At 43.6% G+C, this 27,837-nt stretch overlaps 1 protein-coding gene across 7 annotated transcripts in view; it reads right to left on the minus strand.

Annotated features, from left to right (window-relative positions):
• The window catches only part of CAB39 (calcium binding protein 39), a 226,824-nt gene that overhangs the window by 168,739 nt on the left and 30,248 nt on the right, over positions 1-27,837 (minus strand). For 5 of the 7 annotated variants that reach the window (XM_029615137.1, XM_029615130.1, XM_029615131.1 and 2 more), the window contains one exon: positions 1,071-1,089. The exons of the other annotated variants lie outside the window; for them this stretch is intronic. The gene's annotated coding sequence lies outside the window, so the exon portion shown is untranslated. The remainder of the gene's footprint in view (positions 1-1,070; positions 1,090-27,837) is intronic. 7 annotated transcript variants of the gene reach the window in all.

The following is a 27,837-nucleotide window of genomic DNA, read 5'->3' on the forward strand; positions in this document are numbered from 1 at the left end:
AAATAAAAACTGAAAATAACATCCCTATATATAGACTCCATCACAGCAAAGTGGCCATTTTAGACAGGTTTTGGTGTCACTGGCCCATCAGTTTCTTTTGCAAAATTTCACTTTACACCAGAAGTAGGCAAAATTCTGAAAGAAAAAAAATAGGTAGTGGAAGAATAAGGGGTGATCCACTATGTTTTCAGAACATTTCTGATCTTGTCTGGTATGTCTTTTAGCATAGTTTGTACAGGGTTTCTTACTTTCAGGTATATATCCAACTACATAAGTTTCCCCTTGGGCAAAATGAAGTGTTGGAGTAGTGTATAGTGTGCATTTAATTAAGATACGGAAAGGAAATTATCAACACGCAGCACCATTCAGCTAACTCAAGATTGTTCCTTATATTTAAGATTTTAGATCTGTATTGAGTAACTGGAAGACTGCAAGTTTGGCACACGCATTCTAAGTTTTTAGGAGCCAATTACCTTCCATTATAGGTCTGAATTAAAAAATAATGCTAATAAAAGACTGTCATCCTCACTAACAGGCCGATACAGTACAGTGCACTCCGAGGAAGTGCACTATTAACCTACGTTTGGATGCGCGTTTTCGACACGCTAGCTTTACCCCTTACTCAGTAAGAGGTAATAGCGTGTCGAAAACGCGTGTCCAACCCCCCCGAAACTAATAGCGCCCGCAACATGCAAATGCATGTTGATGGCCCTATTAGTTATTTCCGCGCGATACAGAAAATAAAATGTGCAGCCAAGCCGCACATTTTACTTTCAGCACATTTTACTCTCGGCACCGGGAAAGTGGACAGAAAAGCAGTAAATATTAATTGGTTAAAGGACTATACAGCAAGCATTTACTATTTAATTTAAATGTTTAATATTTTACATTGCTGGCCTTCACACAACTCATAATAGTTGGCATTTTTCCTAGTAAAACTGTTAACTTCAGGTATCTGTTTCATTAGAAAATAAAAAAAAGCTCTGACTAAAATAAAAATGATTAACTGCGAGATTGTGAAGAGAAAAAAGAAGCACTGGAAAGGACAGGAAATAATATTTAGAGCTTACCTGCCCAGTTTTATCAAAGCTGTAAAAAAAAGAAAAAAAAAAGTCACTTAAAGCCCAAAATCATGAAAACGTTAAGAACAAAGGAGTTGTGGACTATCATGTTTCTGATATTTACACAGAACTCAACTAATGAAGGAATTACGTCTTGTAACCCTTTAAAAAACATCTATGAACAATACTTAAGTATTTTACAAAAGTAAAATGAACCTGCTATTCTGAGAAAATCCTAGTGAACAGGGAAGCCGTTACTCTTTGAAGAAATGCGTATTTTTCACACAGCAGATGAGGAGTGTTACCATCAAATATTATGAAAAAATGAAACCCAGGAGCTACAAGTACCTCTTTAGGAATTCTTGTAAGAGTTCGTAACAAAAGCACATATTACATTTTAGATCATAATTACATTTTCAGGCTTAAGAAAGTTTGCTGATAAAGCAGCTCATCTTAGGTGCCCCCCCCTCACTATACCTCTCTCTTAGCTCATGGTTGCCCACATCCATTAACTTTCCTGCTACTTTAGGTGTGCCAGACTGGGTTACCACCCACTAATGACAGGAAGGAGAAGTGATAATTAAGGACTGGAGTTGGCCCCCCCTGAAGAGCCACAATCAGGTCTTTTTTGGGATATCCACAATGAATAAGCATGATATAGATTTGCATACAACGGAAGCAGTGCATGCAAATTCCTCTCATGCATATTAAATATGGCTCTCCTGAAAACCTGATCGGTTTGTGGCTCTCGAGGACTGGAATCGACCACCTGCATCAGTTTTCCTGTCTGTTGCTAGGGTACACTACAGCAGTGTTTCTCAACTCCGTGCTCGGGGCACATATCCATAAAGAATATGCATGAGATAGATGTGCCATGCATTGCCTTCCATTGTAAGTGCGCCCCGAGGACTGGGTTGAGAAGTACTGAATTACAGTTAGGGATACTGGTAACAAAGATTCACTGGAATCTGGACATTTGTTCCTTAAATAGCAGCAGCTAACTCTTACATATGACTCCCAATGCCTGCTGGAAAAACTGTTCAGCTAACGAGAACTACAATTTTAGAATTCACTGCTTGAAAGTTTAGCTCTTCATTGGTAGGAAACTGACCACTCATGACTATAAATTATGGTTAAATATTTTATACAGAGAAATGTGTTTTCATTGAGCACATGGTAACACACACACAAAGAGGGTCAAGTTTGAAACTTGTGAGCAGTAGCACCAATCCTGACTTGTGCCAATTCAGCCCGTTTTTGTTTTAAAATATTTAATATATCATGCCTGAAGGTTTATGCAATCATGTTTGCATTTTATGAATGATGAAACTGCATCACCAAAAGTATGTCCAACTGTTGCATAGATTATAATATTTATTTTCCTGTCTACAACAAAATGCAGAAAGATGGCATCACAGTATGGAAATTACGCATTAGGGTTACATGAGAATTCACCTTTTCACCCCTAATTCAGTAGCTGTATTTTACTTTAGTTAAATGCAGAACTAAAGGCTTTTGAGAATTCAGTTGGCAGTTAATCATTAAATCTAACAATTACCCTTGCTACGTGTTAATTTGTAAGGCAAGATCCATTTAAAGTTATAGAAAGCAGCTCCCACCACTATGGCTTTAAGGAAATCTGCCGCTGTGTCCACACTCTTCATAGTGCTGCATACAAAGAACAAGCCAAAAACAAAACAGCTGCTTTGGGGAAAATATTTTTGAAGACAAGGGCATGGCTATGAGATGCATACAATTTCAGTAAGTCTAAAACCATAAAAAAATTAATTAAAAAAAACTTTGACTATAGCAGTAAGCAGCAGAGCCAAAAATATAGGCTCTGAGATTTTACAGAATCTAGCTAGCATTGTTTGTTGCCCTACAATTAAACTATGCATGGGCTAGCATTTATCAGGATTATTAAAATTGCTGGGTAATCGCTTGCTAGGGGTATTCGCAGCTCAGAAATATATTTTGTGGCAAGTGTTAGAAAATGCTGCAGCAATTCAGTGGCACATTCACTTAAATTTGATTTTAATTGATAAAAGGAGTTACCCAACTTTGCTTGGTTCTTTAGAAGGTGGGGGAGGGCCAGAAGTTGGTATACTGAATCAGGAATAAAGGATTAAGGAATGGAAAAGGGAGAGAAATCCCTGCATCTCTGGTCCTGATGCCTCTTTCAATCCCACCCCTCCAATAATCTCTCCCCCTTCCTCACCAGCCTTATAAATTGTGCTAAACAATGTAGCACAGTTTTAACCAGCATATCAATTTGAAACCATATTACCATTCTGAAAGCTGACCCAGTGGCGAAACCAGAACTGATTTTTTTGGGTGAGAACAAGGTTAAAATGGGTGGGCTGTAGGCATGCAGGTCTGAGACCTATTAATTGTATTCATATTGTTAAATAATGCCATATACTGCACCCTACAATGGCTAAGTAGTTTGCAACAGCCATTATGCATCATGCATGAAACTTTAAAATGCTGTACCTCAATTATTTCAAGCACTTACCAGCATTAAAAATTCCTTATTAATCTGTATTAATTTATTTTATATTTATTGCTGTTTATAAATGCACAAGTATAATCACGTAAAAAGCAAAGTAAACAAACAGATCCAACTAATTATGTCATAAAACAAAAATCAATGCATTCTTTCATGAATCTTCTTCGTAGAAAGCCAGATATCATCATAACTACAATAAAACAACATTAATCGTCAGAACAGGTGCAGAGCAGAGCTAGGACAATTCATATTACAACAGACATGGAAAAAAAAATTATTCATATTCTGGTGTCACTTCAGCAAAAAAATATCCCCTCCACTGCTAAACATTTTGTGAAATAACACAAACTCCCACAAAAAAAGAGACATCTATCTAGAACCTTGCCATACCATACAGTCACAGCACTGACTCTCAGAATTCAAATAACAGTAACTTTATGAAAAAGCAGCAATGCAAATACTACACCAGGCCCTAGACCATTAATACATCACTTACTGTCAGAACAAACTGGACTACTACAGAGAAACTACCACATACGAGCAGAAATACTGCATTTCAGTCACACAGAGGCAAAACAGAGACCGACCCTTAACTAATATAGAAATAAGAGACTACAAATTAGAAACAAGCATGCAGACAAAACCAAAATAAGAAGCCTGAAAAATTAGACTCTGAACAGTGGTATACTGAAGAAAGAGCAAAATACAAGAAATGCACATTCCCAAAGATGGCATTTCCAATTGCTAAAATTTCCCTTGTTGGACATTTCCTAATTCCTTTTTAGGGTCTCTTCTCCTTCTGTCTTCTTCCCTTTCTCCCTCACACACACACACAAACATATATGCTCATTCTCTCTCTCACAGACTCCCTCACATACACAAGCTCTCACTCTCACATTCTCTAACACAAGCTCTCACATTCTCTACCACAAACACAAGCCCTCACACTCTCACATTCTCTACACACACAACTTTTCACTCTTGCATGCTCTACCACAACAAAAAGCTCTCACGCTCTCAACCCTACCCCCACCTCCCATTCTCACCACACACAGATGCATACCCAGGTTCACATTCTTATGTGCACACACAGAGGCACTCTCAAATTCCCATTCTAATCCCCCGCCCCACCCAGGCTCCCATTCTCACCCCCACACACACGGGGCCTTTTCATTAGACACAGCCAGACTCCTATTCCCACCACCACAGGGATGGGATCATGCAACAGCACTGCAGCTCCAATCCTCTTCTTCTCTGTCGCAGAGATGGGATCCCGCAACAGCATTGCAGAACCAGCCCTCCCTCTTCGCCACTGCGGGGATGGGATCCCGCTATGACATTGCTGCTCTAGGCTCTGGCCCTCTTCCTGATCAGACAGCCCTGGCTGGATGGACCTAAGACAATGAGCTGACCTACACTAGTTAGCAATATATTGATGTGTAAAAAATAAAGTCTTTTTATGGATTCATAAATTAATCTATTGGCTAAATTTGATCCTCATACTATATGAGCTGACCAGAGCTCTGTCAGCTAAAAGAGGATTATTAGAAATTCCATTACCAAAGCTTGCTCACTTCTCCATAGCTGACCCTATAGCATGGTATGCTCTTTCATCTGACACAGCTCAGTTTAAAAGGATGTTAAAATCTTACTTGTTCCTTGAAGCATTTGGTCCTAGAGATTAGTACTCTTAATACCTTCTTTAATACTTTGCTAGCAGCAAGCTCAAATCATTCAAGTATTTATTTCAATGTTTGCCATTTGTAATTGTGATTATTTGTTTTAATGTAACTCACTTTGGTCTGTATTTGGAGATAGCAAGTAAATTGAGAAGGGTTGGAGCCAAAGAATGAAGTCCGTTGGGTTGGAGAAGGGCAAGGTAAATGTACACATTAGTATATTCCACAATTTTCAGGATCCACCAGTCTTTAGAGACACAGATGTTCTGGGAGAAAGGACCAAATCCTTCCTATCCCCACCCTCCCAACATCAGAAGTGGACAGGCATTAATTTCTGATTGCTAAATGTGCGTCCTAGACGCACCTTTTTTTTTTTTTTGCATCGGGAGTGAATGCTAGTAGCATGTGATTAGCGCTATTAGATTCACTCCGTGTTGCATAAGGGGATTAATTAGCGCCTATCAACATGCGTCCAACTGTGGGTATTACAGTGTGCTCGGCTGAGCTAGAAAATAGCATGGAATCCTTCAACATAAGAACATAAGAAATTGCCATGCTGGATCAGACCAAGGGTCCATCAAGCCCAGCATCCTGTTTCCAACAGAGGCCAAAACCAGGCCACAAGAACTTGGCAAGTACCCAAACACCAAGAAGATCCCATGCTACTGATGCCAGTAATAACAGAGGCCATTCCCTAAGTCAACTTGATTAATAGCAGTTAATGGGCTTCTCCTCAAAGAACTTATTCAAACCTTTTTTGAACCCAGCTACACTAACCACATCCTCTGGAAACAAATTCCAGAGCTTAATTGTGCATTGAGTGAAAAAGAATTTTCTCCGATTAGTCTTAAATGTGCTACTTGCTAACTTCTTGGTGTGCCCCCTAGTCCTCCTATTATCCGAAAGTGTAAATAACCGATTCACATCTACTTGGTTCAAGACATCTATCATATCCCCCCCACCTCAGCCGTCTCTTCTCAAAGCTGAACAGCCCAAACCTTTTGGGATTCTGCCAGGTGCTTGTGACCTGAATTGGCCACTGTTGGAAAAAGGATACTGAGCTTCATGGACCCTTGCTCTGACCCAATATGGCAAGTCTTATGTTCTACAGGAAAATCCATTTCCACATTGCTTATTTGATGTTATAATCCCTAACACATTATGATATCTTTGAGTTTTTATGCATCTTAAATTACATTTAGCAATAAGTAATTTGTTAAAAATAGCATCTTAAAAATAAACATCTGCTTTCTATTATTTAAATCAATTTTTATTCATTGATTTTAAGCATTTTGATTTTGTTCTTTTGATGATTTAACTATTTTTTCTTTTTACTTTTGCTTATCTTTATTCTCTTCTTCCCTCCTTTTCAGTCTCTCCACCTGCCCTTCCAGAAGCACTCTCTCTTCCATCCCTCTCTCCCTTTCACCTACACAGCTTGGTGCCATGTACTGAATAATGAATGTATACGAAAGATACACGAATGGATAGTAGCCAGGGTTGAAGCCTTGATGACTGGCGTTACTGCCCACAAGTTTCAAACTTCTAGTAAAAGTAGTAAGAAAATTACATCAATACTCTTATCTTTGTAAAGTACGCTGACTCACTGTTTGCTCTGAATGTGCAAAACCCAATGCAGAAACTAGCTACAACACATCTTGTTGAACTCTGATAATGCAAGATCTCAGCTCTAACTGTCAATGTCACTGAGCATTCTGAAAAATTAGAAATATACCTCAATACTTCAAAATATACCTCTGGGGATGCTGCAGAGGAAACGTTCACAGCTTCAGGGGTGGGAGGAGGACAGCTCAAGGGTGACACCTAGTGGCTAGATTTAGGGCCATGATTACAGGGTTCCAGGAGTCATCCTGGTGCACGGCACCCAGTCAAGCATCGTCACTGCAATGAATGGGGGAGGGGCTACAAAATAGTAGTTGTGCATGGTGCCAGGTTCAATACTCTGGTTTTAAGTGAGCTGGAAGCCCTAAACAGTTGGAGGAAACTGCCAGGAAAGATACACACACACAATATATATTCATAAAGATAAACCCCATTCAATTATATTACAAGAAACATCATTGTTACCATATAGTACTTATAAATAATTAATATCAAAAGAGTGCAAATATATATCATTAAAAACACTCATCCAACAAATTCATACGTGGTAAACATGATTTCATAAAAGGATCAAGAACAGATGGAACCCTTTCAAGTTAAAACAGATGAATATTCCCACACATCTTAGTTCCTCCTTAAAAAAACACAAATTTTCAATGAAAATAAGCAAGTTTCCTTATTGTAAATGGTGTTTTCCCATAGATAGCAGTATGACTTAGCCATGCTGCATGGGGTGACATCAGGGCGGCTCTAGGCCGAGCTGTTTCTCAAAACTTAAGGCTTTTTGCCCTACTGGGCATGTGTGATAGTTCCTGTACAAACATGCCTTCCAGAAGTCTCCTCAGGTCATATCAAAGCAAAAAGACATCCAGAGCTGTCCAGGGAGGAAGGGTGAGATTGCTTGGCTAATTTATCCTATCTATGGAAAACACAGTTTACAGTAAGCAAACTTGCTTTTCTGTCATTAAGCAGGCTGAATTAACCATGCTGCATGGGGTGTCCCAAGCCGAAGGCTGTGAACAAACACACACTTTGTCCGTGGGGGTCAGTAGCATTGATTATATTCTTTATATATATATATATATATATATATATATATTTTATTTTTTTTTTACAACTCGGACTTCTCTGTAGACAGCATCCATCTGGATGATAAATGGTGTAATACTGCTCTTCCCTCTGTGCCATCCAAGTTAGCCTGTTCGTCTAGGCAGTAGTGCAATGTGAATGTATGGATGGATGTCTGTGTGTCCTCTTTGCAGATGTCATCAATGGACACATTTTCCAGATGTGCCAGGAAAGCTGCGATCACTCTGACTTGGTGTGCTTTCACAGGGTGTGAAAGTAAAGACTTTTGTCGCATAACAAAGTTGTATGCAGGATGTAAATCCTACTGGAGAGAGTTCTTTTCGCAACTGCATTCCCAATCTGTTTGGGTCATAAGACAAAAAAAACTGAGAAGATTGTCTATACTTTTGCATTTTCCGTTCATAATAGGCTAAGGCCCTCTTGCAGTCCAGCGAATGCAATTTCCTGTCTTGCTCATGTTTATCCAGTTTTGGAAAAAATGAGGGAAGCATAACTGACTGATTTATATGAAAAGTGGAGACCACCTTAGGGAAGAACCCTAGGTGGGTACGCAAGACCACTTTGTAAAGTAAAATTGTAGGTAAAGTGGGACGTGCACAAGGGCCTGCAGTTCAGTTACTCTTCTTGCTAGCGTAATTGCCACTAAAAAGACTATCTTACAAGTTAGGAACTTTAGTGTGGCATTTTCCAGGGGTTTGAAGAGTGCTTCCATCAGTCCCTGCAGTACTATGTTAACATCCCAAGGCATGGGAGGCTTTCGTAGAAATACAGAAGTCCCTTCATGAATTAAAAATGAGAGGATGGTGGGCGATCGGGGAGGAGACAAGATGGCGGCTTGACGCCGACATTGCTCTGCTCGGCGCTGCATTGCGGTTTTCCTTTTTAAAATTACCTTCTGATGCCAGCTAAGAGGAAGAGGAAAGTTCAATCTTTTCCCTCGGAGCCCCTTCCTCCGCCCAGGCAGCTAACCATCCAGCAATGTCTGGACGCAGCTACGTTTTCGGGGACCGTGGATCCAGCTGCTGTGTGGAGCGGAGAAGAGTTCACCACAGCTTTGGAGGAGGCGTCGGTGAGTCCCCTCGACGATGCCCTAACTGTAAATGGCACAGGCTAGTTCTTGTATGGCATTTTGCTCGAGGAAGAATTGTACCTCCTGGCTGTTAAAGATCTTATAGGGACAGAGAGATGGAGGATTCGAAGTTTGCTCTTGAAGTTGAGGAAGTAACCCTGTTACACTATTGATAGAATCCACTGGTCCAATGTTATCTGGGGCCAAGATGTTGCATACAGGTGGATTCTGCTCCCAATCGGTATTGTTTGCTGTGGTGGTGGTGGTGTTCTTAAAAACCTTGTTGCAAATGACTTGCCAGTGGGGTGAACTGAGGGAGGATTAACAACCTACGTCTCTCTTTTGCTAATAGACCTTACCCATTAACCTATTTGTTTCTTATGACCGATGTCCCGAGGGTGGGGGGGGGACCTGTTTAACTGTATGTAGAGTTTTTGGAGTTTTCTCCATCGCTGTTTTCTGGCCTAAAAGAGTGTGGCTGGAAGTCAGTATCTGTGGAATCAGTTCTCTCTATTTGCACTGTACATACACTTGTGGGTATAAGAAAATGTGACTATTGGTGTTGTGTAATAGAGCTTGTTTGTTGATTTTGTCACTGCTATAAAAATAAATTTAAAAAAAAAAAAAACCTTGTTGCAGCTTTTAAGCTGCTTGCTATGGTTGTCTCTGCTGATGCCTACCCCCTTTTGCCTTCCCTTTGTTGAGTAGATGGTTGCTGAGGACATGGCAACTGGTAGGGAGGCTAACAATAACCTTGATTCGGCCGATAAGGCCTTCATTGATAGGATTTTCTAAATTGCAGGTAGAAGTAGCATGGCCTGGAAGATTGATCTCCGCCGCCAAAAGTGATAGTACCACTAGGTTTTGATCCTTTATCTGCGTGATGGTTTCTTTAAGCTTGTCACCAAAGATGCTCACCTGAGCAAGGGAGATCAGCTAATTTTTCATGGACATCCTCACATACATATTCCACTAGCATGGAGCCACATATTCAGCATACTGCAATGGAGACTGAGGACGTTCTTGCTGCCATACAAATGTCCTTATAAATGGCTCTTGAAGGTGATGCAACCCCTCCTCCATATTGAGAAGGGGTTGTGGGACGACTGTCTCCCACTCTTCAGATCAAACAAAGGATTTTAGCTGTTGGAGGCATTCATATAGATACTGTACTGAATAGAATTGATGTTGCTGGATCTGGATCAACAGCATTGAGCCCTGGACTACATTCTTGCCAAAATCATCCAGCAGTTTGTGGTCTTTTCCTGGGAGTGAGTTTGAGTGAAGTCTAGTTTTTATTTCGCTCTGCACATGGCTGACTCCACCACCATGGAGTTATGCAGTAAACACACTACCCTGTAACTCAGTGATTTTTGCAGGTGAAATTTTAGAGCTAGCTTCCTCACCACTGTAGTACCTGAGAGTGTCTCCCAGAATTTCATCTGAAATTTCTGTAATACTGGGTGGGACAGGAAAGCTGTGGGTTCACTCATAAGTTTCAGGATGCTTAGCAAACCATTTCTGTGCGGGATCTGGTTCCCTCTGAATCTCTACTTTCAGAAGTGAATTCAATTTCTCAACAAATCGTGAATGTCAGGTCTCCCAGAAGAGAGGAATGATCTGGCATTTCCACTGGTGGGTCAGAAGGAATACCCAAAAAGCTACAATAGGACTCCCCAGGGGACAGCAGCATTGAACTTCCTGATCTCGAGGATGCTGGTGGTGAATAGTCTCGAAAGAGTAGTGATGGAAGAGGAATTTTTATGTACTTCAGAAGGGTCAGTCATCGGTAACAGGTACCCTCCGATTCTGATGGTGTGGATTCCAGTGGTTGAATAGAATATAATGGAGGGAAGATAGGAGGTGTAGTCTGTGGAAGCAATTAAGTGAAGAAGTTGCAGACATCCGTAATTTGTTTTACTGCCTGTTGAGAACATAGACTATGAGAGTGGAGAGTAGAGTTCTCTTGTTCCTAGCCCTGCTGCTTTTCAAGTGCCGAAAAGGGAGTGAGAGGCAAGAGAACAAATGGGTTGAGGAGTAGGGAATCTGAGACCTTGCTGCCATAAAGTGGAAGGGAGCAAGGGAACCCGAGTGCCTGACAGAAGTTGGAGTACCATAATAACATGGTACACAGTCTTTGGAAGTCCCCATCCTCATGATGTCCCGTCTTCGGCACTTGATGCGTTGGATTCAAAGCATATCGCACAGTTTTCGGCGTCTTGTGCGCCTCTTCGTGCGCCATGTGTGTCACCTTCGGCATCATATACTCACTCTTTTGTTCCATAAGCAGTCTTCTGCTCTGTGGGTGCCAGCTTTGGCGCAAGATGTGCCAGCTTGGTTCTGAATGCAGCGGTGGCACCATGAGTGCAGTCTTTGGTACAGGTTGCACAATCTTCAGCACTCAATATGATGCTTTAGGTGCCGGGAGTACAGGAACCGCCAGCTTTGTGCTTGGTTGCAAAGCATGCTTGAGCCCCTGGTCAAAGTCGGGGAACGTCCCTGCAGAGGCCGGTCTGTGCTCCTGCACATGAGGGCGCCACAACTGGGCCAAGCAAGGGGGGCTTTCCTACCTCTTCCGGAGACTAAGATGAGGAGGCTAACAATTGACCCGAGGCCTCTTCAGCTCAAAGCCAAGCTATCTTCTCTGCATGCTGCCTCTGTGCACTGGGGGACATTCTCCCACAGTCGCAGCAATTGGCCTAGCTGTAATCTGGGCCCAGGCATAAACAACAATAGTTCTGGCCATCCAAGATAGACATAATATGGCCAAAACTACAATATTTAAAAAGCCCGTGGTCTTTCTCTGTTCCATGGTAGCACTGAGAAGTGCTATTTTGGAATCACTGAAGAGAGAAAAAAACGACTAGAAAACTGAGGAGAAATTGAGAGACAGATTCCACATCCATGGGAAGCGTGGATAAAAAATTAGAACTGAGGAGACTTCTGGAAGGCTTGTTTGCATGGAAACTACTGGACGTGCCCAGTAGGGCAGAAAGCCTTAAGCTTTGAGAGACAGCTCCACCTAGTATCTCCCTAATGACATCACCTCATGCAGCATGGCTAATTCAGCCTGCTTATCGATGGAAAAATACTGTCACATGAATTAAATCCCTTTAAAACTGCATCAAAACCAATGTCCATTGGAAATAAGAGAACAAGAATCTATAGATGAACACCCAAGGAAAAACAGTCCATTTTCAAACACACACACACACACACACGTCTATATCCAAAAGGAAAAATACAAGTCTTGGTGACAAATCTGGCCAAAAAAAAAATTCTCTGGATTCAATACCAAGCTCATCGTCAAATCATTCAGTCCTAAAGGCCGATTCGAGGATTTTACAGCCATAAAATGTGTGCCTGAGCAGAACATTAAGGGGCAGATTTTCAAAGGGGTACGCGTGTAACCCCCGAAAAGCTGCCCCTTCCACCCCCTGCACGCGCCGAGCCTATGTTGCATAGCCTCGGCAGCGAGCGCAAACCCCGGGATGCGCTTAAGTCCCGGGGCTTTCCTGGGAGGGCGTGTCACGGCGGCGCGTCATCGGGGGGCATTCCGGGGACGGGGCCGCAGGCGTGGCCGAGGCCTCCGAAACTGCTCCCGGGCCGGGGAATCGCGTGCCGGCAGCCAGCCGGGGCAGACATAATTTTTATAATAAAGGTAGGGGGGGTTAGATAGGGCTGGGGGGTGGGTTAGGGAGGGGAAGGTGGGGGGCGCTGGAACGGAGGCAAGCTGCGCGGCTCGGCGCACGCAGGCTGCCGATTTTGCGCAGCCTTGCGCGCACCTACCCCGGATTTTGATACGCGCGTATCTATTAAAATCCGGCGTACTCTTGTTTGCGCCGGGTGCGCGAACAAAAGTACGCGCGCGCTTACTTTTTTAAAATCTGCCCCTTAGTCTTTAATAGTCACTGAAACCTTTTTTTTTTTTTTAACTCATTTTCACAGCCATTTAGCTAGGATGCTATAGTGATTTTTTTCTAATGTGCTTCAATAAAGAGCTGGTGTACAGAGTCTTGGAAAGTTAAGATAGAATTCCATGCTTCATGATCCAGAGAAATTCTAGCTTGCCATCTTACAAGAGCAGCTCTGTAGTCTCCTGAAACATGAATGGACCTACTTTAGAGAAATCAATGAAGTAATAATGCCTTTTTCAAAAGCAGTTATAGCTTGAACTGGCATAATATTTCCTAACCAAATAGATGTGAATTGTGCATAAAAAGAGATAATATCCACATTCACTATCAACATTTCCCAAGGTAACAAGCCCCATTGTTTATGGCAGATAAAACATTCTTCAGCCATGACCTAATCACAAATTTAAAAAGTTACAACATATTTTCATTAAAGCCAAGATCATCAAAACAGTCATTCAAGATAACAATGGTCAATTACAGCTAGAAGTTAGGTGGATAATTGAACTCTGCAGCTAAAAAGGCATTTTATCCAAACTGCCCCATTCCCAATATTAAGACTTACACAGAAAAGCAACAACTGAATCACGTTCTTAAAGCACCAGCTCTTCTTATTCACAGAAAAACTACATTGCACTAGGGCAACAATTCCCAACCTGGGGTCCACAAGACCATGACAGGGGGATCTGCTGGAAGACACCAAAGTGTAACTGCTGAGAAAAAAAAAAGAGTAGGCTGACCTCATCTTTGAGAAGCTCTATTCTCAGGCTGCTGCTGCCTAATCGCATTGCCTGATCCTATGCTGAGAGGAGGAGAGAAAGATTGCAGCCTCAAGAAGCCCAAATCACTGTGGAAACAAAGCAGACAAGAGTGTGGCTGACTGTGACCATGAAGAGGAGGGTAAACACACCGCCACAATCACTGCTCTACATGACCAGAAGCGGTAAGAGGATAACCCTGACTTCTGGACCCAGCTACATATGCTCTTGCTGCCCTTCCGGCCTAACAGTGGAGAAGAAAAGCTGCACTAAATAAGTAGTATAGCCATGGTAACAGGGCAGGGGCCACAGGGAGAAGAGGGCGAAAGCATTAGGAAAGTAACCTTAAGAGGAAGGAGGACAGGAGGGAAAATGCTTGGTATAGAGCCATGGGGGGAGATAACCAGGGAAGGGCCCACAAGGGATAGAGGAAAGGCACTCAAGAAGGGGCTATGGAGGAGAGGAAAGAAGGGAAGCTATTTGGAAAGGGGCTGCAGAGGAAGGGCAGGATGGCAGGAGGAAGATGTGGAGGAGAAACACTCAAGAAAGGAGTCAGGCGGGGGGAGGACGGGGGGGGGGACGACTTGGGAAGGGACCACATGAGGGAAAGGATGGAAGGGGGAAGGTATTAGAAAAGGGGACCATGAGTGGGGTAAGCAGGGCAGAAAAGGTGAGAATTCAGGAAGGAGTCACGTGGAAGGGAACAAGAGAAGCAGCAGCAGAGTAGAAATGGTAGGAGGCTCTCAGGAAGGAGTCGTGGATGAAAGGCAAGAAGGAAGGTACTTGGGAAAGGGGCCATGGTGGTAGGAAAGTAGTCGCACTCGTGAATGGGCCAGAGGGAAAGCACAATTTATATCAGAAACCATCCTTTAATATTAAGATTTATATATTATAAACTATTCTAGAGTGCATATTATTTATTAATCAGTTTACCTTATGGCATTTAACTGCATGTAAAAATTAAAGTAAAGCATGTGCGGGGGTCCATTACATTTTTGGAGATTGAAGGGGGTCCACGCTCCCCAAAAGGTTGGGGACACCTGAACTAGGGGGGGATGGGTTTCTGCGTGTAAGGAGTGTGTGTGGGGATGGGGACGACATAAAATAAAGGAGCAGTAAACAGTTCAGTTAATGAATAAATTGTGCTCCAAAAGCATCCCCCGTTTACTCAGACTAGGTAACTCAGGCTCTATTAGTGATTGGAGCCACCAAGAGTTCTTGGGCTCGAGGCAAATCAAATTTTCGGGCTCTCAAAATAGTCAAAAGCATTCATTTCTTCAGGTGCCTTCTTACTGCAGGTTCCTTGGGTTGGGGGACGAGGAGGTAGACCTGCCCCAGTTCATCCTCCCTGGCTGCTCTTGCAAATGGATAAGGGAAAACAAAGAGCAGGACGTGTTACCATCACTCGTCTGCTAGTATTTTGTTAGAACTTGGTTAATTCGTTATCTGGAGCTCTGTTTTTAACAGTTTTTCTGAAATAGTCCAGAAAATGGCTCCATTTCCCTTCCCCTATCGGTTAAATCTAGTCCCGACACTGGAGTCACTGCTGACCTAACAAATCCATAGACTTTTCCTTTCCACCAGATGAAGTACTTAAAGGAATAGCATGGAAAGTGCCTGTGAATCCAAGATGTTTCAGAAGTACTAACTTTAGATTTAAAGGGAAAAAGCTCTGAATCTGTATTTCTAATGCGAGTGAACCACATTCTTCCCCACTGTTCAGGGAACTAGGACAGTTGCAAGTACTGCAGGAATTAAGACTTCTAAACATAATGTAATATCTAGAGATCACCCAGGTGCTACACTGCTGGTGAACCTACAGTAATAAAGTTGGTAACCAAAAATTCTTCGATAGTGGTCAAAATTATTTATATTTAAAAAGGTGAAATTTATTCTTACCTATTTCCTTTCCTTGAAGCCAGCTATACCAGGCCAAATACATAGGTTTACACCACTTACTAGCAGATGGAGTCAATGACATCAATCACTAATATAGCTGATGAAGCAGTGTAAGCAAGTCAGTACACTTATGTCAAAGCAATGAAAGCAAAAAATACTTCCCCAACACTATCGCTAACTTCAGAAACTTCAAAAGGTATAGGAGAAAAAAAAACAACTTACAGAATAAATCTCTCTTCTAAATCCAACCAGGGATACCAGGAGAAAAAAATAACAAAGGAGGAAGTAAAAACAGTACTCAGGTTCTCCTCATAAGGAGCACGTGAAACCTTGGCTTGCTGGGAGGCAGCTTGGGCCGGTCGGTGGCAGAACGGCACGGTTAGGGGCCTCTTACCCGATGAAGCCGCCGCGTGGAGAGGGTCTCCTGACCCTATGCAGGTCCCGGGGAAGCGAAGAAGAGAAGGCGCCGAAGAGAAAGCCCAAATTTAAATTTAACTAGGTTAAGATTCCACTGTGAGACCTGTGGCCTTATGAAAGTAGAATGAGTTTCACTGCCCGTAAGTAGCATACTATGTCATGGTGTGTGGTCACTTGCAGACACTTAACCGTACCCCTGTACCAGAATATGGTTGTTATCTGCATCTTCAAAGAGCTGAAGGCCAAGCCCTTGTCCAGGCCTTTTTGAAGAAGCTCAGAATGAATGCCACATCTGCCTTCCAGGGTGAAACCTTATGCTCTTGGCGGAATTCTTAAACAGGCGCCAGATATGAATTTATGCTAGAGAGGTAGAAATCCTTCTTGCCTTTAACATGAGAGTTATAGCGATAAATGCCTCCGTTAACTTATCTAATTTGCTCTCCACCGCTGCAATGACTCCCACTGAAACTTCCCTTATTATCGCTGTCGCGTCCCATCTGGCCTGCTCAAGGGGTATGTTTGATGCCATGTCTTGCTCAGAGCTGTCCATTCTTGCTTTCACTTTTCCTTTTTCGCCGTCCTCGTGGACATACTAAGCCAAGAAAACTTAGTATGGATGTCGCTTGAAGATAATACTGCAAAACCCCGATAGCTATGTGGAGAATTTTTATGAAAAAAGGGTTTAAGGGGGGGGGGGGGGGGCGGTGCCCAGAGCCTCAGCTCAATGCATCTGCCTGGCTCACTGCATCACTGGAAGTCTGGCAAAAGTGTTTTATTGTTAGTGTCTTTTTTTTTTGGTGTGATAATTTTTATTCAACAACAGTCAAATTCAACAAAACATGATAAACAATGTAAATTCACACATATAGTGTACAGAACGTTAACCAGCAGGTATAAGACAAGTGCTCGACTGCTGTTCAGTTTTAGTTTTATCCTCGTAGCCAACCCGCCCCCCCCCCCCACCCCACAGACCTTGGTAACATGGAAAATGATCAATAAACCTTCATAGAAAAACCTCGTGGGTAACTTGATAACAAATAAGACAGATGAAGCGCTTAGAAACCTTAGGAAAAGGTGATACAGGAAAAGCATGATATTATTGTTATTGAGAGTAAGTAGAAGTAGTCCAATGCTGTTAAGGGGCACTCCCGCCATCGCAAGAGTCTCCAAAGCCTTCTGGCTGCCCCCAAAAATGCAGATGCTACTTAGGAAGTAAGTTCCGTTCTACAGTGGGTAGCAGGTTGATATACGGCTCCCAAACTTGCCACGTCCTGACATACTGTGAGGTCGACTTTTGCTTCGCAGTAAGCAACTCCCAGTGCAGCAGTTGACGGATCTTCCCTTGCCAAACCGTTGAAAACAGGGGTGCCGGGTTTGTCCACTGAGCTAAAATAGAGACCTTGGCCATGAGGCAGAACTTGTCGAACAACAACAGCTGCTCATCAGTAGGAGAAAAAGCCGGGGTTGGAAGCTCTCCCAGAAGCCAAACAACCGGGACTAGAGGAAGAACACAGCCCCAAAGTCCGGTTATCTGATGTTGTAGGTGCCCCCAGAATCGCTGCAGGCAAGGGCATGTCCAGAAACAGTGGAGAAAATCTGGTTTTGGATGACCACATCTAGAACAGTTCTTACACTGAGTAGCGCCCACATAAAAGGCTCTTTGTTGTGAGTAAAAGGCCTGATGAAGGAATTTGTAGGCCTTGTCACGTAATAAAACATTTTCAACAGATCCTGGTATTCGCCTGAAGCAGCTCCTAAAAACAGAGCCGGTCGTATTGCAGGAGAGTGTCAAATTCCAGCGTGCAGCTACTCGATCCAAAACTTGACCAGCATGTAGACCAGTCAGAGCCGCATAAAACTGAGAGCAAGAATTACGTTTACCATCTTCTCCAAGTACAAAAGTCCGCATCAAATGGCAATGAGAGAGGAAGTCCGGGTGGAGTCTTAGTTGTTCTTGTAAGAAATGCCGTATTTGAAGGTAGCCAAAAAAGTCCGCAGCAGGCAATTGGAAGTAAGCTTGTAGGTCCTGAAAACTGTACAGCCGCGGCGGGTCCACAGTAACATCGAAGAGCTGGTGCATGAAACGCAGACCAATCTGGGACCATCGTTGAAAGAGAAAATAGGTCATCCCCGGGGGGAACAGCAAGCAACCTCTGATAGGCAGTCCAGCATGCGGGCCCGACAGGATTCGCAACTGACGACAGAGACGGCTCCAGGCCAGCTTTATAGGATGGACGACTATACTGTGTACAATGTACGTGGGAAGTTGGGCATCTGGAATTTGAAGAACAGCGCTAGGGGCATGTGGAGAGAACCAACATTTATAAAAGTCCAATGGAGAGTTGGTCGAGGAGTCACAAACCCAATCTTTGACATGGCGCAATAGACAGGCATGATTGTAACGTTCTAAATTGGGACAATTCAGACCACCTTCCGATCTAGGAGCCATTAGTACCTGTAAGGGAATGCGGGCTCTTTTACCATTCCACAAATAGGATGCAATACCTTTGTGAATATCAGAAACGTCTCTTTTTTTTAACCAGAGGGGTAACATATGAAACAGATATAACCATTTTGAAATTTCCATCATCTTAAGTAATAATATTTTCCCAGACATAGATAAAGGTAAACCCTGCCAAGCTGAGAGGTTTTTAAGTAATTTCAATTTGAGGGGGACAACGTTTAACATGTATGTGTGACTAGGGATGGCCGGTATGTAAACCCCCAGATATTTTAACGAGGTCGTAACCCATTTCAACGGGAAAACCCCTGACCAGTTAGCCTGTAGCGTGCCCAGGACATCCAGCGCCTCAGACTTGTCTACGTTTACTTTTAAGCCCGCAAATTTGCCAAAGGTGGACTGAATGTGTAACACATGTGGAAGGGACACAGCTGGGTTGCTGAGGAAGACCAACATATCATCAGCGAATGCCGCTAGTGTGAAAAAGGTCTGTTTGAGCTGCATTCCATGTATAACCGGAGAGTCCGCTAGCTTACGAAGCAGAGGGTCTAAAGATAGAATATATAGTATGGGCGATAGAGGACAGCCCTGTCGAACCCCTCTTTTTATCTGAAACCCATCTGAAAGAGAGTCATTAACCACAATCTGGGAAATTGGATCTGCATATAAAATAGAGATGGCATTTATAAGGCGGGCTGGGAGACCAAATCTGGCGAGAACAGAAAACATGTAATCCCAAGAGACTCTATCAAACGCCTTCTCTGAGTCAAACCCCACAGCCATTGATTCAACCTGGTTAGCGTGTGAAGCTTCAATGGCGGAGAGAAGCCGGATGACATGCGCGCTCGCAGTTCGACCACTCACAAACCCCGCCTGGTAAGGGGATATTATTGCAGGCAAAACAGAGTTCAGGCGAATTGCTAATATGCGGGCATAGATCTTTAGGTCGGTATTCAAGAGGGATATAGGACGGTAAGAGGACACCTGAAGGAGGTCCTTACCCGGCTTGGGTAGTACTGTAATATACGCCCTATTAAATTGCGCAGGGAAGTGTTGTGTATCCCATGCATGGTTAAAGAAGGACACCATAGTGTCTACTATAGAAGGGCTTAAAATTTTATAATATTCGGAGGTCAGTCCATCCGGCCCTGGGGATTTGTGGTTCTTACAAGTTTTAATGACTCCCTGTACCTCTCCAGCCGATATAGGTCGGCTTAACAACTCCTTTTGTAAGGGGGTAATTTGTGGTAACTGGAGACCCTCAAAAAACCTGTTCTCCTCGGTACTCCCCCCCAACCTATCCTCACTGTACAAGCTTTCGTAAAATAGACGAAAGATTTCACATATATCTTTGCTGGTATGGGAGGGAATCCCGGCGGAGGAGTGAAGGCTGCCAATAAAAGTTTTCCTCCGCTTAGCAGCAACCAACCGGGCTAGAAGCTTACTGGATTTGTTGCCGTATCGAAAGAAAAAATGCTCTGAAGCCTTTAAAGATCGCTGGGCCCGTACATGTAAAAGTGCATTCAACGCATTCAGACAAGCTGCATAAGCCTCCCGATGAGAACCTGAGGGGTCCCCAGCCAAAGCCAGCTTCGCAGCCTGGAGCTCAGAGTCTAACTGCAAGATAGCTGCATTTACTTTCTTCCGTTGTAGAGCGCAGTAGGCTATAATTTCCCCTCTGAGGACGGCCTTACTCGTCTCCCAGAACAAAGATGGGTCACCACAATGTTGCGCATTATGTGTGGCATAGGCCTCCCATTTCTCGTTTAGATAGCTGTGGAAGTTTTTGTCTACTTGTAGCTGACCGGGGAACCGCCAGAAGCGATGACCAGAGCGCGAGGCAGACAGCCACAAGTCTACCCAAATTGGGGCATGATCGGCGATGACAATGGAACCTATGTCCGCCTCCGCTACACTGGAAAAAAGGGTGGCAGGGGTGAGAATGTAGTCAATTCTTGACATGGTGCCATGCGCTCTGGATACATGGGTGTATTCTCGCACCTCTGGATGTAAAGTACGCCAGATGTCAATAAGATCTAGGCGCTTACAGAGGAGCCGGACACCGGAGTCAGAGGTGAGTTTATAGCCAGCAGGCAATTGGGATTTGTCCAAGGCACCATTGGCAATACTGTTAAAATCCCCCACCAATGGTAACTCCCCCCCGCGCTCTGGTCATAAGAAGGTTGGATAAACGGTTAAGAAAACCTTGGTCATATATGTTTGGGGCGTAAATGTTACAGATCGTCACCTCTCTCCCTGCTAGACTGCCTACCACCATGATGAACCTGCCCTCTGGATCTTTAAGTTCGTATTGTAATGTGAAGGGAGTATTTCTGTGGATTAAAATGGCCACCCCTCTTTTCTTCCCGCAGGCTTCTGAAAAATAACAAGCAGAGGCCCATTCCCTGCACAATTTTTTACTCTCAGCCTCGGAAAGGTGTGTTTCCTGCAAGCAGGCAATGTTAACCCGCAACCTTTGCAAGTGTTGAAAAATTTTTTTTCTTTTAATGGGAGTACCCAGTCCGGCTACATTCCACGAAATGAGCCTACATTTACTACCCATTAGCTCCGCCAAAACAGCTTAAAGATGGAAACGATACACATTTAGGGCAGAGAACTGGCTCCCAGCTGACCAGCTCCCCTTCCTCCCAACCAGGTCCCCAGAATAAACACACTGGAAAAGGACATAACGGAAAAACATGAGCAAAAAATCCAACGGTTCCCAAGGTACCAAGGCCCCTTCCCCCCCATCCCCCCCTTCCCTTCTCCATACCCATAAACGTTCAGTCGCTTGTACTGAACGAAGATCCAAATGAGTGATCGTTCGGCTCAGAGCCTACCTCCAACCTCTCCAATCAGAAGAACAATACACAGGGATAGCCCCGGGAACATAACAGAGACACGCTGCAAGTTATTTGTTTAAAGTGTCCAAAAATTTCGATGCTTCTTCAACACTATTATAAGTGTGCCATTTCCCCGCATGATTGATACGTAGTTTTGCTGGAAACTGCATCCCAAAACGAATGTTCTTAGCTATTAGGGTGCTGCAGATGGGCGCATAGGCTCTTCGTAAGGCAGCTACTTTCGCAGAGTAATCTGGGGCCAGCCGCACCGGAGCGCCTTGAAATTGTAAGTTCTCAGTTTTTCTGGCTGCTTGCATAAGAAGCTCCTTATGATGGAAGTTCAGGATTTTGGCTATTACAACGCGGGGCCGTGTAAGGGTCGGGCCTCTAGCTCCAATACGATGCACCCGTTCGATTTCCAGAGGCCCGTGCAGCGCTGGTAGGCCCAGGGCCTCCGGCAGCCATTTTAATAAGGTGGTGCGCAGCGCGGAATCCTCCAAGGTCTCAGGAATACCCAAAAACCTAATATTAGACCTACGGGCCCTATTTTCAAGGTCTTCCGACTTGTCTGTTTGCTCCTGCAATTTATTTTCGAGGGTGAGTACCTGTTGTTGCAGCTCCGTAACCGCATCTTCCAGGGAGGACGTCCGTTCCTCGACCTGGGTTAGACGCGGGGCAAATTCCTGAAATGAATCGCTCAGCCCAGCAATTTGATCGGAGATCCCGGTCAGCTTCCCCTCAAGAGCCGCTAGTACCGCTTCTTGAATCGCAGTCACAGAAGATGGAGATAGTGCGTTTACCGGGGGAGTCCCTCCCGACGCCATGGCTGGTGTTCCGGGCGCCATTTTAGGATCCGCTGCCTTAGGGTGGTCTTTGTCCCGTTTCGCCAGTTTTGGTGCCATATTCGACGGCGATTTAGCCATAAAAGAGGTGATAGACATGCGGGGAAGGCACTCAACCGGTATGAAGTCAGTTGCCGGGGTTTTAGCAGGTTTGAGAGGTCAGAAGCAGGATGAGCCGTTCGGAGCGAAGGCAGACGTGACCGACCCCGCTCACCACATCACGTGATCTCCATTAGTGTCTTTTTTTAAGCACGCGTTGTATACTAACATGCAATTCACCATGTTTGCGTAGAACCTTTATCAGTGATAGCGAACTCCAGTCCTCGAGTGCCACAAACAGGCCAGGATTTCAGGATATCCACAATGAATATGCATGAGATAGATTTGCATACAATGGAGGCAGTGCATGCAAATTCCTCTCATGCATATTCATTGTAGATATCCTGAAAACCTGGACTGTTCATGGCACTCAAGGACTGGAGTTCGCCATCACTGTTCTACACGCACACACAATTACTTTTGAAAGAGTTTTGTTGAAGTGTTTTCTAAAAAATTCACAGAATCTATTGAAGAAGAAAAAACGGTATGCGAGCCAGCTGTTACAACAGCTGCTGTAAAATGGCTATAAGGTGCAGGCGCCTGTTGATCCCCTGCTTGGATCCAGGTGGACATAGGAGTCAGAGTAAGCTCCAGGATCATCTTTTATTTTTCATAGGTTGCCACTTGTTTATTTTCTTTTAATAAAAACATTTTAAAAATGTGCAGAAGTTACAGAAGTTAAAATATTATAATACAATATAAATATTTTATAGAATATGATCCAATGGTTCAATTGGTAAACTCTATGCATTGCCATGCGAAATATCCCTGGTTCACAGCCCCTGGGCAGAGGTATGAGGGGAGTCAATCATTGTCTTAGGGTGACACCTAGTAGCTGGAATCAGGGCCCATGATTGCAGGGTCCCCAGCCCAGGATCAGCACTGCAATGACTGGACTAGACATAAAACAAGGGAAAAAACCTCCAAGTATTTGCGAATGAAGGCTCATAGTGCCAGGATCCCAGCACTGGTTCCATTTGAGCTGGAAAGCCAAAGGAGCAAGAAAAAACTGCCAGATTAAAAAAAAAATGATGCAAAATATATTAGCAATAAATATTTGTGCTGTATGTAGTTTCAAATTTCAAAATATTCTTTGTATGCATTGTTTTGCCTCTGAAGCAGTAAGCATTTCTTTTTCTTTCTCAACTAATTTCCACTGTTCTATTTAGTGCTCAGTATACCTGGCTTTATTATATAGATAGTGCTTTCAGTGTCATCACTGCAGTTACAGATTCCCAGCAGCATCTTCATAACATAAGAAAATCATCTAACACCACCCACTTTATTTCACAGAGATAGATTTCCCTTCAATGTTAGGGAGTAGGGGGAAGAGTGACCCACTGAATCCCACTGTGCCAGAAATAAATCTTCCAGCTGTAACGCTGAGTTTCTAAGCACCATAAAGATACTGCAGCCTTTTATCCAATACTGATGTAACCACATAACTTCTAAGAGGAGGCATAATTAAATATGTGTATGCTGAAGTTGTACTGAGAAGGTAAACACAGAGCCTTACCCAAGAGCATTTCTTCATAGAAAAATCTGAAATGCATCAATTATAGGAGGGTGGAGGGCCTGTCATCTAACCATTCCAATAACAGGAAGCAAATGTCAGCAGCAGTTCTGAAAGCTTTACACTGGGCTCATGAAAACTCACCCACAGGGAGGATCCTTCACGCCAACAAAGGATTCTTCGGTCCCTGTGGGCACCATAACGCCACAGCCTTATAAGAGCACGCCAATTTCCCCCTCCACCCAAGCAAGCGTCACTCTTTCCTAAAAGTCTCTATAGCTGCCTAAGGCTGTTTAGATTAATCCTAACCTTGAATACCAACATAGATTGCTTAAAATGTGAACATAGGATCCCATAAATACACAATGAAGTAGCTTAATGGTTCACTACTATGAAGGTCTTGTTTGTTAAAGGGTAGTGTATATTCTGCCCAACTAAACAGAATCACGACTCCAGTTTACACCCACACTGCCCTAAGTCAACCTCTCTAAAGTATTTTATAGTCTCCAAAAGCCCAATAACCCTAGTCAAGAGTATTTATCTACCTTGAGTGTTCCTTTATATGCATGCGTTCTCTAAACCACAAGATTTTATTTTCTGAAAAACATTTTTAGAGAGTGAATCCTCACAAAGAAATTAATCAAAATAAGATATGCCCAACCAGAAATCAAAAATCACAGACCAGGTTTATTAAGCAGTTTCTATTAAATTTTAGAAAAAAATTCCAATATAGAAATATCTCGCCATAATCACAGATCTCGCAGACTATAAAAAGTTTTTCAGGGGGATGGACAACTACATCTACTTTCATTTTTGTAAAAAGCATGCAGAACTCAATTCAAACTCACAGCTGACTTAAAACTAACTTTCTTAAAATGGGGGGAGTACCTCAAGGTGTTAGCTGGATGGGAAAATCTAAGGGAAGTAGAAAGAGCAATGGGCAAAAATTAAAAAAGGAGATATAAAAGCAACTAAATTTTAGTTAGGAAAGTAAATAAAGGAAAGAGGAAAAAGAAGTTGATATGGTTTTCTAAAGAGGTAACTGAAAAGGTAAGGGAGAAAAGGTTACGTTCATAAAACTACAAGAGATCGCAAAAAGAAGATGACAGGCAACAATATCTGGAAACTTTGAGAAGCTGGGAAAGTAGTCAGGAATGCAACAATTTAAATAGAAGGAAAAATAGCAAATACACGGGCCAATACAGTAAGGGGCAGTAGAAAGAGGTGCGTTAGTGCCCGGCGCACCAACGTTTGCGGCACGCACAGTTCGGATCACCTACCGCTCGATACTGTATTTAAATGGCATGCAAATGCAAGCCGCGTCCAACGCGCGTCAATGAAGCGCAATGCATTTTACTGTATAGGCGCTATGCAGCGCCTATACAGTACCCTGGGTGCGCTGGTACCTGTCATTTCAAACGTCATTTCAAATGACGTTTGAAATGACAGGTACCAGGAAGTGGATGGCTCTCCTACAGTCCCAAACCAACCCAATCCAAGCCCCAGCAGAGAAAGACGAAATTTAGCCGTCCAGTCCCAAACCAACCCAATCCACAGAAAAAAAGTGCTTCTCGCACTTAGTCGCCCAGTCCCAAACCAAACCAACCCAATCCAAGCCCCAGCAGAGAGAGACGAAATTTCACAGTCCCAAACTTTCCCCCAGCCCCCACTCACCTGCCCTGGCCGCGGCCACGCAAGCCCCCAGCAGCAGCAGTAGAAGGGCGGCGAGAGAGAGCGGCTTCAGCAGCCCCGCCGGCGAAGATGAATACGTGCACGCCTGTAGGTCCAATATGGGCGCTCAAGGCAGCGAAGGCGCATGCGCACACGCCGTGACCAGCTGGACGTCGGAGGTCACGGCATGTGCGCATGCGCCTTCACTGCCTTGAGCGCCCATATTGGACCTACAGGCGTGCACGTATTCATCTTCGCCGGCGGGGCTGCTGAAGCCGCTCTCTCTCGCCGCCCTTCTACTTCTACTGCTGCTGCTGGGGGCTTGCGTGGCTGCGGCCAGGGCAGGTGAGCAGGGGCTGAGGGAAAGTTTGGGACTGTGAAATTTCGTCTCTCTCTCTGCTTGGGCTTGGATTGGGTTGGTTTGGTTTGGGACTGGGCGGCTAAGTGCGAGAAGCATTTTTTTTTTTCTGGGGATTGGGTTGGTTTGGGACTGGGCGGCTAAGTGCGAGAAGCATTTTTTTTTCTGTGGATTGGGTTGGTTTGGGACTGGGCGGCTTTTGGTGGTAGAATCAGATAATTACATTCTTGTGAATACAGACAGTGCAATGGAATGTATGGGATCATGCTGAGCCTTAAATACCAAGGTTAAAGCTTTAAATTGAATATGCTGAGCAACCACTGAACCACACTAACACAAGGGTCAGGGTAGGCGGTAAATTAGTAGGTTAATGACGCGGCAAGATAGCAGGTTAAAAAGGCGATAGTTGGGGCACGCTTTACTGTATGAGAGGGAATAGCTAATCGGATCGTTTACATACATATACATGCCACGGGCGGAAAGGGATATGCATCGAGTTAAAGAAGCGGTAAGGATCGGTTAAAACAGATAGTGAATCGCGGGTTAGACTTACGCGGCGAAATTGTGAGTACACAGCGGGTTAGAAACGGGGTAACTGCGGCCGCGCTTTACTGTATCGGCCTGACAGTAAAATGGGTAGACAAGACTTTTTTTTTGTGTTAGTGATAGAAGGAAGTGCAAATGTGGCATTGTGAGACTCAGAGGTGAAGGGCAGGAATATTATAGAGGCTGCAGAAAAAGAAAAATATTTCTGCTTAATAAATATTTCTGTTCAGAGTTCACTGTGGAAAGGCATGTAGCAGGACCAAATAAAACAAACACAAATAAGATTGGAAGTAAGATAAATCTCAATTTTCAGAACAGTGTGCCTGTGAGGAATTAACTAAACAAAGTAGATAAGGCAGGATGGGATACAGTTGAGGGCATTAAGGTAACTTAGAGAAGCCCTGGCAGCTCCAATGGCTGACCTTTTCAATGCTTCTTTAGAGTAAGAAGTAGTTCCAGAAGACTGGAGACGGGCAGATGTGGTTTCTATTCATAAAAGTGGAAGTAAGGAGGAGCCTGGGAACTACAGATCCGTTAGTCTGGTCTCTGTGGTGAGCAAATGAATGTAATCACTGCTAAAACAGAGGATAGTGAAGTATTTGAAATACAATGGATTGTAAGACCTGAGGCAGCATAGTTTCACCAGAGGTAAATCTTGTCAGACAAATCTGATAGATTTCTTTGGATAACTAGAGTGTTGAATCAAGGGAGGGCACTAGATATAGTGTACTTGGATTTCAGTAAGGTCCGTGACATGGTTCCACATAAGAGACTTGTAAATAAATTGATCACTCGGTATGGGACCTAGAGTAACTGACTAGATGGCAGGTGACAAGGGGTAGTGCGCTAAATGGCATTTTCTTTGAAGAGGAAAGTGTCACTGGCGGTATGCCTCAGGGACAGTTTCTTTTCAACATTTTTGTGAACGAAATGGCAAGAGGATTTTCGGGAAAGCTTTGTCTTTTTGCTGATGACACCAAAATCTGCAACAGGATGGACAGGTATGGAAAACATGAAAAGGGATCTAGCGAAGCTCAAGGAATGGTCTAGAATCTGGCAGTTAAGATTTAATGCTAAAAATACAGAGTAATGCATTTAGGATGCAAAATCCCAAGGGAAAGGAACAGTATTGAAGGTGAAATTCTTCTAAGCATGATAGAAGAGCGGGATCTGGGGATGATTGTATCTGATGAGCCTGAGGTGGCCAAACAGGTGGATAAGCGATGGCAAAAGCCAGAAAGATACTTGGCTGCATATGGAGAGGGATGGTCAGCAGAAAAGGTATACTTTGAGTTTACTTGAGGAAAACTAATTAGCAGGTACTCACAGACCAGTGGATCTATGGGATTCTCCTTTGATCCAGCAGATGGAGACAGAGTGCAAGACTTCTTCCTATGAAGCCAGTTGTCTGTAGGCTAGCCCAGCAGGGAGACCATTGGTAGTCTTTTGCCAAAGCTTGCTTCTTCATTGCTCATGTGTATTTCCT

This window comes from Rhinatrema bivittatum, chromosome 9 (genome assembly GCF_901001135.1).
Source record: "Rhinatrema bivittatum chromosome 9, aRhiBiv1.1, whole genome shotgun sequence".
NCBI lineage: Eukaryota > Metazoa > Chordata > Amphibia > Gymnophiona > Rhinatrematidae > Rhinatrema > Rhinatrema bivittatum.